The 16,301-nt window shown below is 38.0% G+C and overlaps 1 protein-coding gene across 7 annotated transcripts in view; it reads left to right on the top strand.

Annotated features, from left to right (window-relative positions):
* Positions 1–16,301, top strand: part of dlgap4b (discs, large (Drosophila) homolog-associated protein 4b) — a 151,792-nt gene that overhangs the window by 35,113 nt on the left and 100,378 nt on the right. The gene's annotated exons all lie outside the window — the stretch shown is intronic.

Genomic DNA, 16,301 nt, shown 5'->3' on the forward strand with positions numbered 1-16,301 from the left:
GCTGCAGTGCTCGGCATCGTGGTTGTCCTCTCTCAAAGGGCTTCCCTGAGGAGAAACACTCAGCTCATGATTTTCACACTGAATTAATTTCTGCCAAAGCGCAAATCTAAGTCGGAGATGCTTTCCATAAGAGTGCACAGCTCTGAGATCTTCCCCCTTACAGGGTCTGAGGTTTAAAAAAAGTAAAGAAAGTCTAATTAGATGCAGCTAAAAAAAAAAAGAAAGAAACAAGATCTGTGACTGTGTGACCTGTTTGATTTCTGGTGACTTTGATGGTCCCTGCTGGATTTTCTTACTCAAAGAAACAAATCAATATCCTCCCTGCAGTTGATGCATTAGTGTTTTTTGTCCTTTTTGTCTTTTGCTTCACTGAACTTCGTGGTACATGCACAAAACACTGACGTATTCATTAAGCTATGCTGAAATGGTGAAAGCAGTGGTAATCACTTAAAAGAAAACATTTTTTTGGTCTTGAGACAAAAGTCCTTTTGGACAAAAGTCTAAAAGATACCAACCCTACAGATTGACTGACCTAATGTACAAGGTGAAGCCATGAAGGAAAGGAGGAGCTTGGAAAACCTTAGAGGACCCTCATGTACTTTTAAACCATCCATTTATTTAACTTAATCAAAGGCATTGTGATCATTTTTTTCTATAATTAGTTAAAAGCCAATAAACAACGTCCCTTCACAGGACAAAAACAACATAATCGGTATGTAATGTCTGAGCTTAATCAAATGAACTTCAACGTATTTAACAAATGACATCAGTTCTTAATCGACACAGTAAAGTGTGTTTCTTTAAAACCATCAGTTAATCGGAACAAGTACTTTACTGCAGGGATCTGAGGATGCTCAAAATTTATGTTTATTTCTTCAGAGCCACAAGCAATAACTGCAGCATTTTCTCCAAAGGACCGCTTGATGCCTCAAAGCTGTGTGGCTGCACAGAAATGCACAAACATGCAAGCTGCTTTGACACAACCCAGTCCCATCCCAAAACGTGTAGTAGCTACGTCTGTTCCTGTGGATGAGACCGGGTTGGCTTTGACAATATCTGCAAAGAATTATGGTTAAAGAGGCTGTATTGTGATGTTTTTGGGTTTACCAGGAACAATTGGGACGTCACCCATTGAAAAGGGCTCACTTCCTGCTCAAATGAAATCAATTCATCCGCCACTTTTTGCAATTTCAGACATTTTAAGTGGGGGACAGCAAGAATGGTTATTCTGACCAATAGAATGACTGAGTTATAGTTGTTTTTTTCTCTATTGAAATCTTAGGGATCTTGGCTTCTTGGAACCAGTGGGCACTTCCTGTTTGGCACACCAAGGGGAGGGGGTCACTCAGTCCATTTCTCATATACTGTACAGTAATTAGTTTTAACACCAAAGTAAACTTTAGTATTTGTTCAGGAAGCTGTGATCTGTACAGTAAACAGATCTTGTTTCACCGTTTCTATTCTCCGCTTTTCCAGCACTGAGTGAAGGTCCGCCCATTTTAATATCCGTTCTGTTCTGATTAGTGAAGTTACTTAAATGACCAAAATGACTCTTTTCACAACTTATGTGCTAGCTCTCTTTAAGATGGACATCTGTGTAAAGGCAGGTGCTGTCATTCATATTTCACAAAAACACGAGCAGGGAAGGATTTGTAGACAAAGACTTTCTGCAGCTATGAATGAATCCATTCCATCTTTGTGAGTCCTGTTGGCGTATTTAGTTTTTTGGCCATAAGGTGATTGCATTACAGAGTGCATTAACCTGTTAAGACCTAACGCCCAAACACGTGGACATTATATATTGTGGGCTATGTTACTAGTTAATTGTGCTTAACCGAGGCTCTGTTACTATGAAATAAAAGAGGCATATTAAGAAAAGAGCTTGGGTTATTAGAGATTAGGCAAAACAAAACAGTAATTTAATGGGTTATATTGTATATTTTTAGGGAACCATGTTGTTATTCAAGTGTGCCTCTTTTATCTGACTTTGCAAAAAGGGCAACACAACTGATCAGTCTTTTTTTTATCACTTTTTCCCGGAGCTTGCACTTTGTAGATAGTCCCTTGACAGCTGTCTCTCTGCACAGAGAGAGCAGTTCTCATCAAAAAGAAACAAGAAAACAATATTTTTCCTTTTGAGATGCTTTTGTGGTTCATTGTCTGTGTTAAGACAAATCAATAGAAACACTTGCTGCCAGTCTAAGATGTTTATTAAGAGTTACTGAGCCTGAAAGTCCAAATCTGCGACTATCTTGCAAACTTTACCAAACTGTTTTTGTGCGCTTCCTGCTGATCCTGGTGCCGTAATTTGCTGCGCTTTACAGCAATAAAATGTTGTGATCTGTTCATGATATGCCAACTTCTTGAAGAGTATTTATCTGTAACAACTTTAAAATATATATAGCACTGGTAATAATAAAGAGAATACAATAAATATCCACTCCCTAGTCAGGATACAACATTGGATTTTAAACTTAGACTATGTGATCTGGTCCTATTTCTGATTACGTTATCAGATTAAGACAACACAAAATTAAAAACAATACACAGACTCTTGCAGTTAATTGTAGTTGAAGTTCATCATGTATTGCTCCGCCAGGCTCCTGACTACAGTACCCATAATGCTCCAACAATCCATCAAGCAGTGCGGCTTTATGGTTTCCCAAAGTTGCAGTCTGACAGATTTTCATTTTTATTTTTTTTATTTTATTTTTGGTGCCATGTACCACAGAACATCAGTTTGAGGACAATAAGCACAAGCATAATTCACAAATAAGGCGCACCGGATCATAAAGCACAGTATCGATTTTTGGGAAAATTAAAGGATCTTAAGTGCGTCTTATGATCCAAAAGACATTGTACATAGAACACAGATTAGCTTTATATGAGAAAAGCACTGTAACGGCAGTTTGATCAGACGAGAATCAGATTAACCTGCATAGCATGGCTCTGCATCACTCAATGCTTTACTCAGAAACACATTTAGCTTCAATTTTGATTTTTAGACCAAGTTTAAAGTCAATTAATTGTATGGTGCACTCATCAGAAGGACCAATGATGGCCACTTGGTTTACAAAAATGTCCCTGTCCTTATTCAGCACATTTGTGTGCAGCATTTGAGTATGTCAGGTAAAAAGGCAAAGCAGAAGAGGTGTGTAATTATTAAAGAGAAGCTACCTAATCACATATTTGAGCACATGAAGGTCTGAGGGTTTCCTGAAAGCACATATTTAACGTCCAGGAAAAGTAAAGTTTGCTCAGAGTTTGTTAGAAACCCTCTTCGATGAAATATGAGGGGGTTTTTTTATTATATTTTTTATTTTTTTGACTTGTCCTGTCCAACAACTGAGCAAACAGATAAGAGCTGAAGGCCTTTTTTGATTTTACTATTAAGGGGTTATGCATCTTCTGATTGTCAAGGTGTATAATTGCATAAACCCCTTGTGTTTTTTTATTATATTGTATTTATTTATTACATTTTATGTTTTAAACATATATTTTTCTTTTTTACAGAGGGAAGAGAGAGGGGAAAGGTGTGAAAAGGAAGAGAAAAAGGGAGGGGGGATAGAGACGGGGAGTAAGTAAGGGGATACAAGTGCCAAGCTGCTAATTTGAGTAGTTCATGATTTGTAAGTATCACAACGTTTATGCTAGACCTGCTGTAAAGACAAACATCCAAAAGTGAAAATCTTACTCAAAGATAAGCGGAAATCTGTGGGTTAGGAGGGAGGCATAAAGCAGACAAAATACTGTATGTGTGATTTTTAATTTGTTCTTGTGGCATTTTGCTGTTGATGGGGAAGAAAATTAGGCTTAAAATTGAATTTCTGAATATTTCTTTATTTAAATCATTGTCAGCAGGCAGAAAAATGCCACCGGAAGTTGTGTGACATAAAAGCTACAACGTTAAGGCCAACAGCTCCCTGCTCTGCTCCATTCTGATGCATCCACAAATACATCCGTGGACGTCTTCGTTTTCCTCATCCGAGCTGAAATCTGGCTCAAAACTGTACGGTTGGATTAGCTTAAACATAAAAGTCCACTGGGAACGCTTTGAAAATAGATCAAAAGATGATCAGAGTGGGACTTTAAATTCCCAAAAATTGAGAGAAGTCAGATTAGTTCAAGGGCTGATGGTAGATGAGCCACTCTAAAGCTCAGTAAACTGAAATCAGTTAACATCAACCTAAAAAAGACACACAACTGTCCCTATCATTAAGTTTTATTTTTGTAACAAGATTACTCTGAACAGGAACAATTTGTACCAATCATATTTTAGCAGCAGAGCTTGAGAAGTCTCTGATTTTAGGTCATTTCATTGAAATCACATTTTGAGTCACCAGCACTGCCTGACAGAACCCACCTCCCTTCAAATGGTTTGTTCTGACTCAGACTTCAGTTCTCCAACGCAGAGCCAGAAAGAAAATTGCTCTCTGTGCCACAGACTTTCCCAAGACATTTTCTACCTTAATGCGGACACTGAAGTACCTAAAAATAAAAAAGTACTACAGCAAGACAGCCTCAAAGCAGATTTCCTTCCCTGGTTTGTACAAACGTAGGTCTCTGTTGTCCTCCATTTTTTTGGTTTCTCTGAGAGTAAATATAGCTTGCCTTATTTCCCTGTTGTAAAATCACTCAGTGTAGCATGAGAGGATGGCATCTCAGCTTAAAAAAAAAAAGAATTTGAGATTTAAACTTAAGGTTTCTTCAGACGTCTATTGCGTGGAGTTTTAGAGAAACACAGATTGTGTAATGCCTAAGTTTTTTTTAGCTTTCATAACAAGGAAAACATCAACTGTACTGGAACTCTTTGTTAAGCAGAATTTCTGTCAGAAAATTTCTCTAAGTTCCTTCCATTTATATGGGGGCCAGTTGTATAGTTTTTATTCACAACAATTTGAATGAAGAAATACTCAGAAGAGCTTATTTTTTTACTATACATCCTCCATTGTCAGAAAAAGCCACAAGAACATGTCATCAGAGTGGGTCTTTAAAGATCACAACAATGATTAAAAAAACAGAACAAATAGTAAAAAAAAAAATTATATCTGAGAAATCAAAACAAAAAAAAAAACATTTAAAAAATACAAAACATTTCTAAAAACAAAAGTAATTTCCAGAAGTCAAAATGAAAGGTTAACATGAAACAACATAAAAAGCAGAAAAGGTACAGTTTATGGGACATCACTGATTGGATGGTGTTTGAGTTTTGAAGAAGAGGGAAAGCAGAAAGCAGTTTTACCTGAGCTATGGTAAAGAGTTGACTAAACAATCACCAAACGTTTGTGCTCGCTTTGACTAAAAGTTGACTAAAGAAATATCTGCTTTCAGAATATATTGCCACTCCAAATAACTTCCTGGTAAAAAGGCGAACAAACGTATCATCTAATCAGTGATGTACCATAATTCTGTCAAAATAGACGGCTGGATCCAAATGCAGGAGGTTTTTTGGCTCAGCTAAAAGTGCACAAAGCTAAATCAGGGTCAGGCAGGCAGGAGTCGATAACAGTCACAAGAGCATCAGAGGACAGACAGGGATAGTCAAGAACCAGATGAGAGTCAGCGCAGGCATCAGGCAAACATTCAGATACAGGGTCAGGACACAGAAGATCAGATCAAAATATAACGCTTGGTAAGAAAGGCAGAGTAGCACAAACAATACTTCACACTGAACTTGACTCAGCGCAGTACTTAAGAATGCTGTGGTTGATTGAAGGAATGAGAGTCAAATGTGTGGCATCCAGGAAGTGTCGTGAGAACTCTGGGGACGGCTCCTGCCGGTGTGCCAGAGGAAGTGACGGTGTTCTGACTTCTGAATTTTTTTTATTTTGTTTCATTTTTTTAGCATTTCATTTTCATTTCTGGAAATTACCTTTGAAGCGTTTCCATTTCATTGCGTGTTGTTTTGGGGCAATTGTGTTTAGTTTTTAAGGAATTACATTGAGGTCTCTGGGGTTTTGTCTTGATTTCTAAAATGTCTTTTTTATCGTTGTTGTGATCTTTAACATGTTTTTTGCATTGAGTGATCTGTTGACATTGTTTGTACATCCAAGCAACCGTACCTCTACTTTGCTTTTTTGATTAAAACCGAATGCATCTCCTGAGGTCAGAGCAATAGCTTGTGACTTAATTTTTGAAAGGGAAGAGATGTACTTTTACAAAAAACACACAGGTTAATTCTTTTAGGGAATAGACCTTTAATTTATTCAGAAACTGAAAAGCAGTTTAACCTCATCTTCCTAATTTTTGCCACTTCTGCCAGCAATCTCTGTCTGCCTGTGAGGACAGCAGAGTGGAGAGGTGTGGCGATTAAGGCATGCCTCTGCAATTATAAGATAAAAACAGCAGTTAGCGTTCTATCCTTCTTTATTTTACTTTCCAGAAATGTTAAGTTTTTCTCTGGTAATCGAGAGGAAAAATGGTTTGATCCTCCTCTTTGATCTTTTTTTTTTCCTCCCGCCCTTCATGTGCAGTGTGTCCTCTGAAATGTTGGGCATTTGCATTCCCAAAGCCAAATCCGTTGCTCCTGCTCCTTCAATCAAACAACGCTTCTACTTTTAATTCAATTCAATTTCAATTCAATTTTATTTGTTTAGCCCAAAATCACAGCAACAGTCGTCTCGATGGGCTTTGTGCAGATAAATGTAGGGTAAAACATACAATCAAAAAGGATCATGAAGACACACAATTCAATAGAAAGATTCTAAACTGAACTAACTAAACTAAAACTGGACATCCCTTCCCTTAGACCCTCCTATGTGGTAAGGAAAAACTCTTAAAAAAAAACGATTCCATAAAAAACGAAGAAAGCTCAGGGATGTCCACATGCAGGAGAGATCCTCCCCCAGGACGGACAGGCAATGCCAGAACTCATAGGGATCCACATCCAAGTGTAGGAGCAGTAATAGAGGCGAGCCAGAGACGAGGTACTTGGTCAGGTACAGTTAGCATCTGTTACTCATAACAGATGCTAAAAGTGGTTTCTGCAAAAATGACTTCTGCAGTCTAAAGTTGAAACTTGGATCTACTTTTAAGAGTGTATTCAGACTGGAAGTCTGTTGGTCCACTTAAATTGGTCCAGATCAAGTCCTGAACCTTACATTTGGTCTGTATTCAGACTGCTTTCGACTGGACATTTCTGTTACGAACCAAAGTATTTAAACAAGACTACGTGACCAAAAATCATTTCAGTCATCGGCCAGGAATTATGAGGGCGGAGCAAAGCATTGTGAGAAAGACTAATGGAAGTCCTGTGCTTTGCCATTCCATTCAGTATAGTTCACTTATTGAAACTGTATATTTTGGTGACCAATTTGGAACGTCTGTATCAGCGCCAGGTATAAAACGTTTTACTTTGGTCCGGCGGAGGGATGCTGCAAGGCGGTTACTGAGGACACGATGGCTAAGAAGGTACGCTGATAAGTGTTTACGACGCATGTTTTTTTTAGGAAAATAGTGTGAGAAACCAACGTGTATCACGTTAAAAGTTGTTTTTATTGAACCTGTGACCACATTTCTATGAGTTGCTGTGTCTCATCTTCATGGTTGCTACCTTCCTACTCTGTTTACATCCTCGGAATGCCCATCGACGGTGGTCATTTTGGTTCAGTTGTTCTGTTCCGAGCACAGAGCCTAAGAATGAGTAAACTCGGAGTGAACTGAAGCTTAGTCCGATTGGAACCGAGACCACCTGTAAAGGCGGGTCAGAGAGTGGTTTCTGGTCCCGTACCAGTGCCCACTTGGGTGCATTTAGACCGAAAATTTGTTCTGGATTATCGGGGGAAACAAACTCTGGTTCACTCTAGGCGAACCAAATGTGTCCAATCTGAATACACCCTTACTATAGTTGTAATTTTTTTGACACAATTCGAGAAACTATTTGGGCACACTACATGAAACACTTCCTATAGAGATGTTTGAGTTAACTTATGTGATGTCTTCATTGAAACACTCAAAGACCCTGCTGACCCAAAGGAGTGCTCTTGTTGATCCTGATTTGTGCACAGTTGGTGTGTTTCTTCCCAGCTTGAAAACGTTTCAATTGTAAATGTTAATCAGACACGCTACTCCCAGAGCCATGATCGCCTTCAATAAACCCTCAATCAATATCCCCTCTTTTGGTGAAAGTCGCATTTTTGTCGGTTTTTCTGAACGAGGCTCATGAAGAGACGTCTGTTATTTATAGTCCAGACCAAAAGCTGCAGCATGGGGGATTTGTTTCTCATGGGAGCTTTTTATTCGGATAATTTGCATCCGGGAAAAGAATTTTGGCATATAGAGCGGTTTTACGTCTGTTTTTTTTTTTTTCATTTTTGGTACTCTTTTCTGTTGCTTGAGATCTTAACTGAAAAGCATCTTTGTATTTCCTTAAGAAGAAAAAACAACTTTTGTCCTATAACTACAGTGTGCTGGCCTATTTCTGTTATTTAGCTAATGTCAGCGTTTGTGTGCATAAGTGTGTATATTCTGTGTGGGCATTGCATTAACGTGGTTTAATCCTGAGAGTAGCTTATTGAATACAAATCCCTCCCAAAGCTTTTAAAGCTTCTGACTTTTCGTTTCTGTTTTTTTTTTCTTTTGCTTTATCTACCCATCCATCCAAAAGAGACTAGAGGAAAGTACTACGCTGCATTTCACATCCCTTTTTCTGCCACTCTATCACTATTTTTCATTTTTGTCTTTGTACTTTAGTGGCATGATACATTTACAGCTGTTTCCTACAGTCAAAGTGGATTAAGCTTACAAACAAGCTCGTTATATTTAACATTCTTTAACATTGTTTGTGCATTAAAAAACAGAATACATTTTTTGGTAACACTTTATATTAAGATTCCTTAACAAGCTTTGTTAACACATTAACAAGCATTATAAATGAATTTATAGGGTGTTAGTAAGACATTTATTTGTACAATAAGTCTAATAAGGTTTATTAAATTACTTAGTTAACACATTTACAATCATTATTATTAGGATGTTTTTAAGATGCTTATGATGCATTTACTGATATTATACAGGGGTTGACATAGCCCAGAAATTTGCACTGGCCCACAGGGCCAGTAGTTTTTGAAACTTACTGGCCCTGCCTGAAAGTTACTGGCCCGACACCGCGCACAGCGGGACCCGCCGCTCTGCAGGTGCTTGCAACTTTAGGGGGGTCTGGGGGCATGCCCCCCCGGAAACTTTTAATATGGTACAATTTGGTGCATTCTGGTGACATCACTTATTTCTACACTTTTCAATGACTGAAAATAGACCATATCAAACTTAAATCTGCTTTAGTCTGTTTCAGATGTTTTGAAGAGAGCACTGCAGTGTAGTAGGTAACACTAGTTCAGAAGTTTTCATGGTGCTTCTAACGGCAAATATCGCAATAAATCATAAACCTTAAATGTGTTAAAACAATCTAATGGCAGCTTGAACCATTTAACGAATCAAATAAATCCCTTAATGCATTTGACCAATCGGATGGACGCCTTCACATTGTTGACCAATCAGATGGAGCCCTGTTATGTTAGAGGTTTGTAACCTATGTCAACGTGGGTCATTTGGAGTATAATTTTTAAACTGGGAATGGTTATTTGGTTATTTTGCTGTTTGTTTATATACCGCAAATTATATCGTTATCGCAATTTTAATCTCTGATATCGCATATCGCGAGTTTTCCTCATATTGTGCAGGTCTAACTGAGATCATTCAGCTAACTAGAAATACTTACTGCTTACAGTGTTGTAAAGAAAAACAAAATTAAGTAGTTTAACATTCTACTGCATTTGAGTCTGAAATTCAGGTATTTGGAGTTGCCTTTAATTCTTTGACATTCAGCTTAAAGCTTAGTGGATACAGTTTCATCTTCAATGCATTCATTAAATATCTTGCTGTCCATACTACTAATTATACCCACTACTCCATCCAACATATTCCTATCTATTCCTGCCATGTCTTCCACATCTCTGACATGCTTCAGTCTCTCTTCAGTGTCGGATTTATAATCAAATGTAATAATAACCCACTGGCTTGTGCCTTCGTTGTTGCTGTTTAACATTGTTTTGTATTGAATTGTTACATTCAATAAAGTTTGAAAAAAAAAAGTAGTGAGCGCGTGCCGCGTGGTGCTCGGCAGTGAAAGCCGCGCGCTCGCAGGCGGGAGAGAAGGAGAAGTGATGAAAGGTTTCCCATAGAAACCCTTGAAGTCTGAACACAAGACTAGCAGAAAAACTAAATTATGAAGACGAGGTAAATCTACACGTTTTCGCAAAATTTACTTTATTGAAAAAGGTGAAGAATATATAAACCGTTAGATATTTTAGTGGCCCGAGCGGACAAGTGAAAAGTAAAGTCTTGTGGTCCGCACTGCTCGAAAAACAGGACCGGGCCAGCGGACAAATGGCTATGTCGAGCCCTGTTATAGGTGCCTAACAAATGTGTCAGTGTTAATAAGCTTAATAAGATTTATTAACAACCTTTGTTAACAAATTAAGAAGTATTATTATTGTTTGGGGTTCTAGTAAGATATTTATTAGCATTATAGATGTCTCACACAAGCCTAAGTGTTCATAAGCTTAATACGTTTTATTGACTAACTTAACAAATGAATAGGCTTTATTAATGTGTCAGATGCTAGTAAGATATTTATTAGCATTATGGTAATGGCGTATACTTATATAGCGCCTTTCTTCCTACAAGGACAAAGCGCTTTACAGTCACAGACCCATTCACTCATGCACACACACAGTCACACACTGGTGGTTGCTCCGATGCCAAGCACAGGCGCCCGCCTACCACCAGAGGCAAGGTGGGGTTCAGTGTCTTGCCCAAGGACACTTCGACTCATGGGCGTGCAAGGCGGGAATCGAACCTGCAACCTTACGATCATGGGACGACCGCCCTACCGCTGCACCACGGCCGCCCCCGGCATTATAGATGCCTTGCAAATACCTGAAAGTGTTTTTATATATCTTTTACAGAACGATTTGTGTATGTTTAGTCTGTTTTAATGTCATAAAGTTCTTTTTACAATCTTTATGCTTTGTGGTTGTTTGTGGTAAAATACGTCCACACTTTAGATGAGGTGCTGCAAAACAATTAATAAACTATTAACAAAGTTAATTAATACATTTGTAAAGCTTATAAGCAGTTTAGTAATATGGATTTAGAAGACAATGGTCTGACTTTAGATGTTAATAAATCTTATTAACACTTTCAGGTATTTGCAAGACATCTATAATGCTAATAAATATCTTACTAGCATCTGACACATTAATAAAGCCTATTAATTTGTTAAGTTAGTTAATAAAACTTATTAAGCTTATGAACACTTAGGCTTGTGTCAGGCGTCTATAATGCTAATAAATATCTTACTAGAACCCCAAACAATAATAATACTTCTTAATTTGTTAACAGAGGTTATTAATAAATCTTATTAAGCTTATTAACACTGACACATTTCTTAGGCACCTATAATATCAGTAAATGTATCATTAGCATCTTGAAAACATCCTAATAATAATGCTTGTAAATGTGTTAACTAAGTAATTTAATAAACCTTATTAGACTTATTGTACTAATAAATGTCTTACTAACACCTTATAAATTCATTTATAATGCTTGTTAATGTGTTAACAAAGCTTGTTAAGGAATCTTAATATAAAGTGTTACCCATTTTTTTTAGATGAGGATAAACAGCATCTACTTTATGAAATAAAAAAATTTGGTGCATCAAGCACTTCAGAAAACCTTTCAGTTTTGGCTTTTTTTATTTTTCCATTTAGAATTTGTAGCGGAAATTCCCCATCCAGTATTTTCCTTTTGGTTCATCACAAAGTGAGGAACAGCCCCTTCCAGGAAAAATCCGTGCTCCCAGCACCACCCCAGGGCAAACACACACCCACTTTCTCCACTGAGCTTTTTTTAAATATGAACAATATCCACATCCAACTTGGCAAAAGTTTCAATGTTGTTTGTTTTCGTGGGGGAGACACAGGTTGGTCTCGGACCAACCCTAGGTTGGACCAAGCTAGGTTGGTCCTAGAGATCAATCTCCTCAGAGATCGAGTTGTCTTACTTCCAGGTAGGAAAATGAGCTACGAAAATAGCAAAAATTTTATTTAAAAAATCTTTCTCTAGTGTGCAAAATGTAACATATTATCATATATGGATATAGTTTACTCTGAAAGGCCTAAGACAAGCATGATATAGGCCCTTTAATATATGCAACTTGTCCACCAAAATCTATATTTTCTGCACAAATTTAGCTTGAGAGGCAGTGACATCATGAACAAGCACCAATTTTACAACACCCACACACAAACACACAGACAAGGGATAAGGACAAAAATAGGAATACATTTAACAGTTCAGACAGGCTTTTATCTGCTCTTCCCTGGAACATGACTTAGCATAAGACACAATTAAATTCTTTTCTGTTCCTTTCTCTGCCTCTGTTATTAAAAATATCTCATTTGGAGGGTGTTACTCTGACAAAATGAGCCTATTATTACCAGCGATCCATTTATTTTCTGCATAAGTGTCATCCTGCTTAGCAGGCCAAGCCACCCCCAGCTTCTGCGGGGCAAAGGAAAGGTGCGGTCCATCACAGGACCCCACCATTAACATCTGGGTTCTATAGTAATATATGCCAGCCATTGGTGATTTTCATCATTAGCACAAATTAATCCTAGTAAGTGAAGCAGTTGCTTTTCTCTCACTGGAAACGGGACCTCTAGGTCCACAGAACAGCATCACTGAAGCTCCTGCTGTGTCTAAAACGTTCCTCACTTGCTGCTGCTTCAAAAAAAAAAAGCATCTGCTAAACTCAAGTGATGTAATAACCTAATTAATGTGACATAAATAGTTGCTCCAGCCTCTTGTGCACTATCTCAATCTGGATATTATGCTGGAATCTGTGAAGGGACACGTCGGAGCTAAATAAGCCGGTTCTCTTTAACGCTGCACGGCACGGATAAGGCTGTGCTTGACCTAAGATGACATTAGAATAAACTAAAAATCTTTTTATATTTATTATGAAATTAATAGGAAAAAAATACTTTTTTGAAAGATTGCACTGTTGTATGGCAACAGTGGTACGGATTTCAAATGCTACTGAAATAATTTTAAATTAACGACCCACTCGGATCATCTTTTGATTTATTGGAAAAGCGTTCCAAGTGGTCTTTTGATTATGATTATGCTGTTTTTAGGCAAAATTTTAAAAACGGTCGATTTCTAGGACAGAGTTTCTGCAAAGCAACAGTAGTTCAGTAGAAATTCACCTCTGAGTTGTGGGCGGGACAGTTGGCCACTTTCCCTCCCCATTCCTGAGAGCTCTCTGTTTACAAACTATCCTGCTAAAAGGCAGATTCCTAGAGATTTTTCATTGTTTGTTTGGCTGTTTAATCCAGTTGCCATTGGCTACCTCATCAAGCATATTTACTCTTTTTTTTTTCCTATATAATACTTGACAAACCTTTTTGGTTAAAGTACATTTAAACCTTTGTTGTGGAAACCAGACATTAAGATGTCAAATAAAATACTTCAGTTTGTCAAAGAACAGCTCTGGGTATTTGCTTGAGTTAAAGCAACTTGTGTGTAAGATACAGTTGCAGGGCTTTATGTTCTGATAAGTATTTTACACAATTTTGTTTATTTGGAAGATGTGTTAGACCTGTCCATAGTTTATCCCAACTTTGCCCAACTGTAGCTGGGATAGGGATGAAGTGGATTAGGAAATGGATGAAGGGTGTGTTAATATTCCAAGTTTTAATAATTAATAATAATTAGTAATAATTGATACTTTATTGATCCCACAATGGGGACATTCTTCTCCGCATTTGACCCATCCCCTGGGGGAGCGGTGAGCTGCAGCCGAACTGCGCTCGGGAGGCGGTAGCGTTAAGGGTCTTGCCTAAGGACCCTCACTGATTGATGTTAATTGCTCGCCTTGATGTGGTAAGTGCCCCCAGTACCATTGCTCATTCCCCTCCAGGAATCGAACCCTGGATTCCTGCATGGTAGCCTCTCCAGCTGCAAAGTCATACTCTTAAAAAATTGTGATGTCTGTTACAGTTTTTTGAATTGTGTCATGATACAGGTTGTGTAGATTCTTGCCAATATCAAATATTTAGATTACGAGTTTTCATTAGTCGGTTAACAAAAATGTTAATTCTTTTCACCTGGAAACAAGATTTTTGGGAAAAAACAACCATTTTTTCTTATAGCTTCACATACATAAGCTCGATGTTTCGATGAGCACACGCCCGTTGGATCCATCGCAGTACACTTTGCGTTACTATCTTCCTTTATCCTGTTTTAAGCTCATGCATTTGTCGTCCCCTCCACCTCATTTGAACACATAATGGGCAGCTGTTGTTGTCTTGTTGCCTCACTCACCCTCCGCCTCACCCTTTCAGATGCATTATTCAGCAGGGAGCTGACTTTTTGCTGCATGTATTACCAAGCAGTTGTAAAAGAAAAGCACTACAACTCACCATCTGAAAGAGCGTGGCGGCAGGAGCCACAGCGTGTCATTCCACCCTCTGCCCAAAGTGGGTTTCTTTTCATAACATCTCATTTCCTCCATGTCCCTTTTTAAAGCCTCCCTTTTTTTCTCTTTCTATCACACAGCGCATTGCATATACGCTTCTGTTTCCTACTTTATTTCCAATGACTGCTCTTTGTTTCCGCGTTAAATCTGCAACGCCATCTGGTCATCTGTCCTGAGCCTCGTGTCTGTCTACAGGATCTGTGTTCTCTGAATCCATTTGACAAGATTATTAGAGTGAACTTCAGGCAGATATAAGCTGCTCATTTTGATAGGGATTATTAAGAGGATAGAAGTCTAGTGCTGGCTATGAGCAGATGAACAAGCCAGCCATATATATATATATATATATATTCACTGTATTCACTGTCCCGCTGTATAAAACACAATGAATCACATTCTGAAACCGCTCTGATTGGTTAAACTCATTTTCAGATTTCCAGTCTTGGATTAATAAACTCCTCCCACCACATAATAAACGCTGCACATCTTCTACGGAGTTCTAGAAATTTGTCTTAATCATTTCCCCCTGACAATTTTTTTCCAAAAATCTTGGAAATGATCATAATATTGTTTAGGAAGTGTTATTGTAGCCTCTGTCCTGCGTGCAGGTCACATTCTCCACACATGGCTGACATCACTTTTCCGTTCTATTGTAAGACCTTGTTACTTACAGCCTCTTCTGAGAAAACGCTGAGTTCAAACCAAATATGTAGCTTTTTATTCATGACACAACACAAACCCTTTGGCTTAGCACCCTGCTGTACTGCACGCTTTAATAATTTAATCATTGTTAAAACATAATTGCTTTTCTGTGTTTATTAGGCCAGATTGGCTTTGTTAAAAAAAAAAACATTGTGTTCTTACATCTTTACCAGAACTTCTCCCAATCCCTAACTTGTTTTTTTTCTCTCTCTCTCTTTTAGCGGTAATATTTATTTAACATCTCATTAAAAAGGCTGGCTTCAATAAAGTGGTAAATAGACGTCATGAATGAAAGGAATCGAGGCACATCCGCAAAAACTTTTGCACTGAGATGAGCCAATTTTAGCTTGGATTTGGTCCTAAATGAACGTGGGTTCGTACAAAGACACAGAAATACATCCTTTTTTGACCAGAGAGAACCCATTTGCTGAAAATGAAGAAACATATCTTAAGATATTTGAGTAAATCTTTAGTCATCAGGGTCAAAGTTATCTTAGAAAAGCTTAAATTGACAGTAATTTTGCTTTTTTTTCTTCATTTTCCAAGATAAGACTCACTTCTCCAGTTAAAATGTTCAGAATTGTAAATGTCAACACTAAAATGGCCATGAGCTGCATTATTCATCGTTTTGAAGCATGTGCCATAGGTTTGCAAGCTCGAGATACAATTTTTGCAGCCTTTTGTTTTAAGGAAAAAGGAAGAAAAGAATGTTGTAAATGTTTTTCTACATGTTCCCAGTCCTGTTCTGAGTTCCAGTTCCTAAATGCATTCGATGTAGTTCACTGCAGCATTGCCTCACAGCAACAAACGACCTTGAGGAAGACAACGCGTGGATCAATTAATAGCATTTTTACATTTTCAGTGTTGTTGCAGGACTGTTCAACCAGGGTGTTGGGTCTTTTTGCTCTGAGTGAGCTCTGCAGAAAACAGCTTTCACAGGTTCATCCCCTCAAACCCTTTAAATCGGTTTCAAATGCCTCGAAAGCATAGAGAAAACGACTGTAATGAGTGGTAAGGATGGGTGATATTCAGATGACTTGCTAAAAGGTGGCAACACTTG

This window comes from Oryzias latipes, chromosome 5, assembly GCF_053564925.1.
Source record: "Oryzias latipes strain Hd-rR chromosome 5, Olatipes_Hd-rR_3.1".
In the NCBI taxonomy this organism is placed as follows: Eukaryota; Metazoa; Chordata; class Actinopteri; order Beloniformes; family Adrianichthyidae; genus Oryzias; species Oryzias latipes.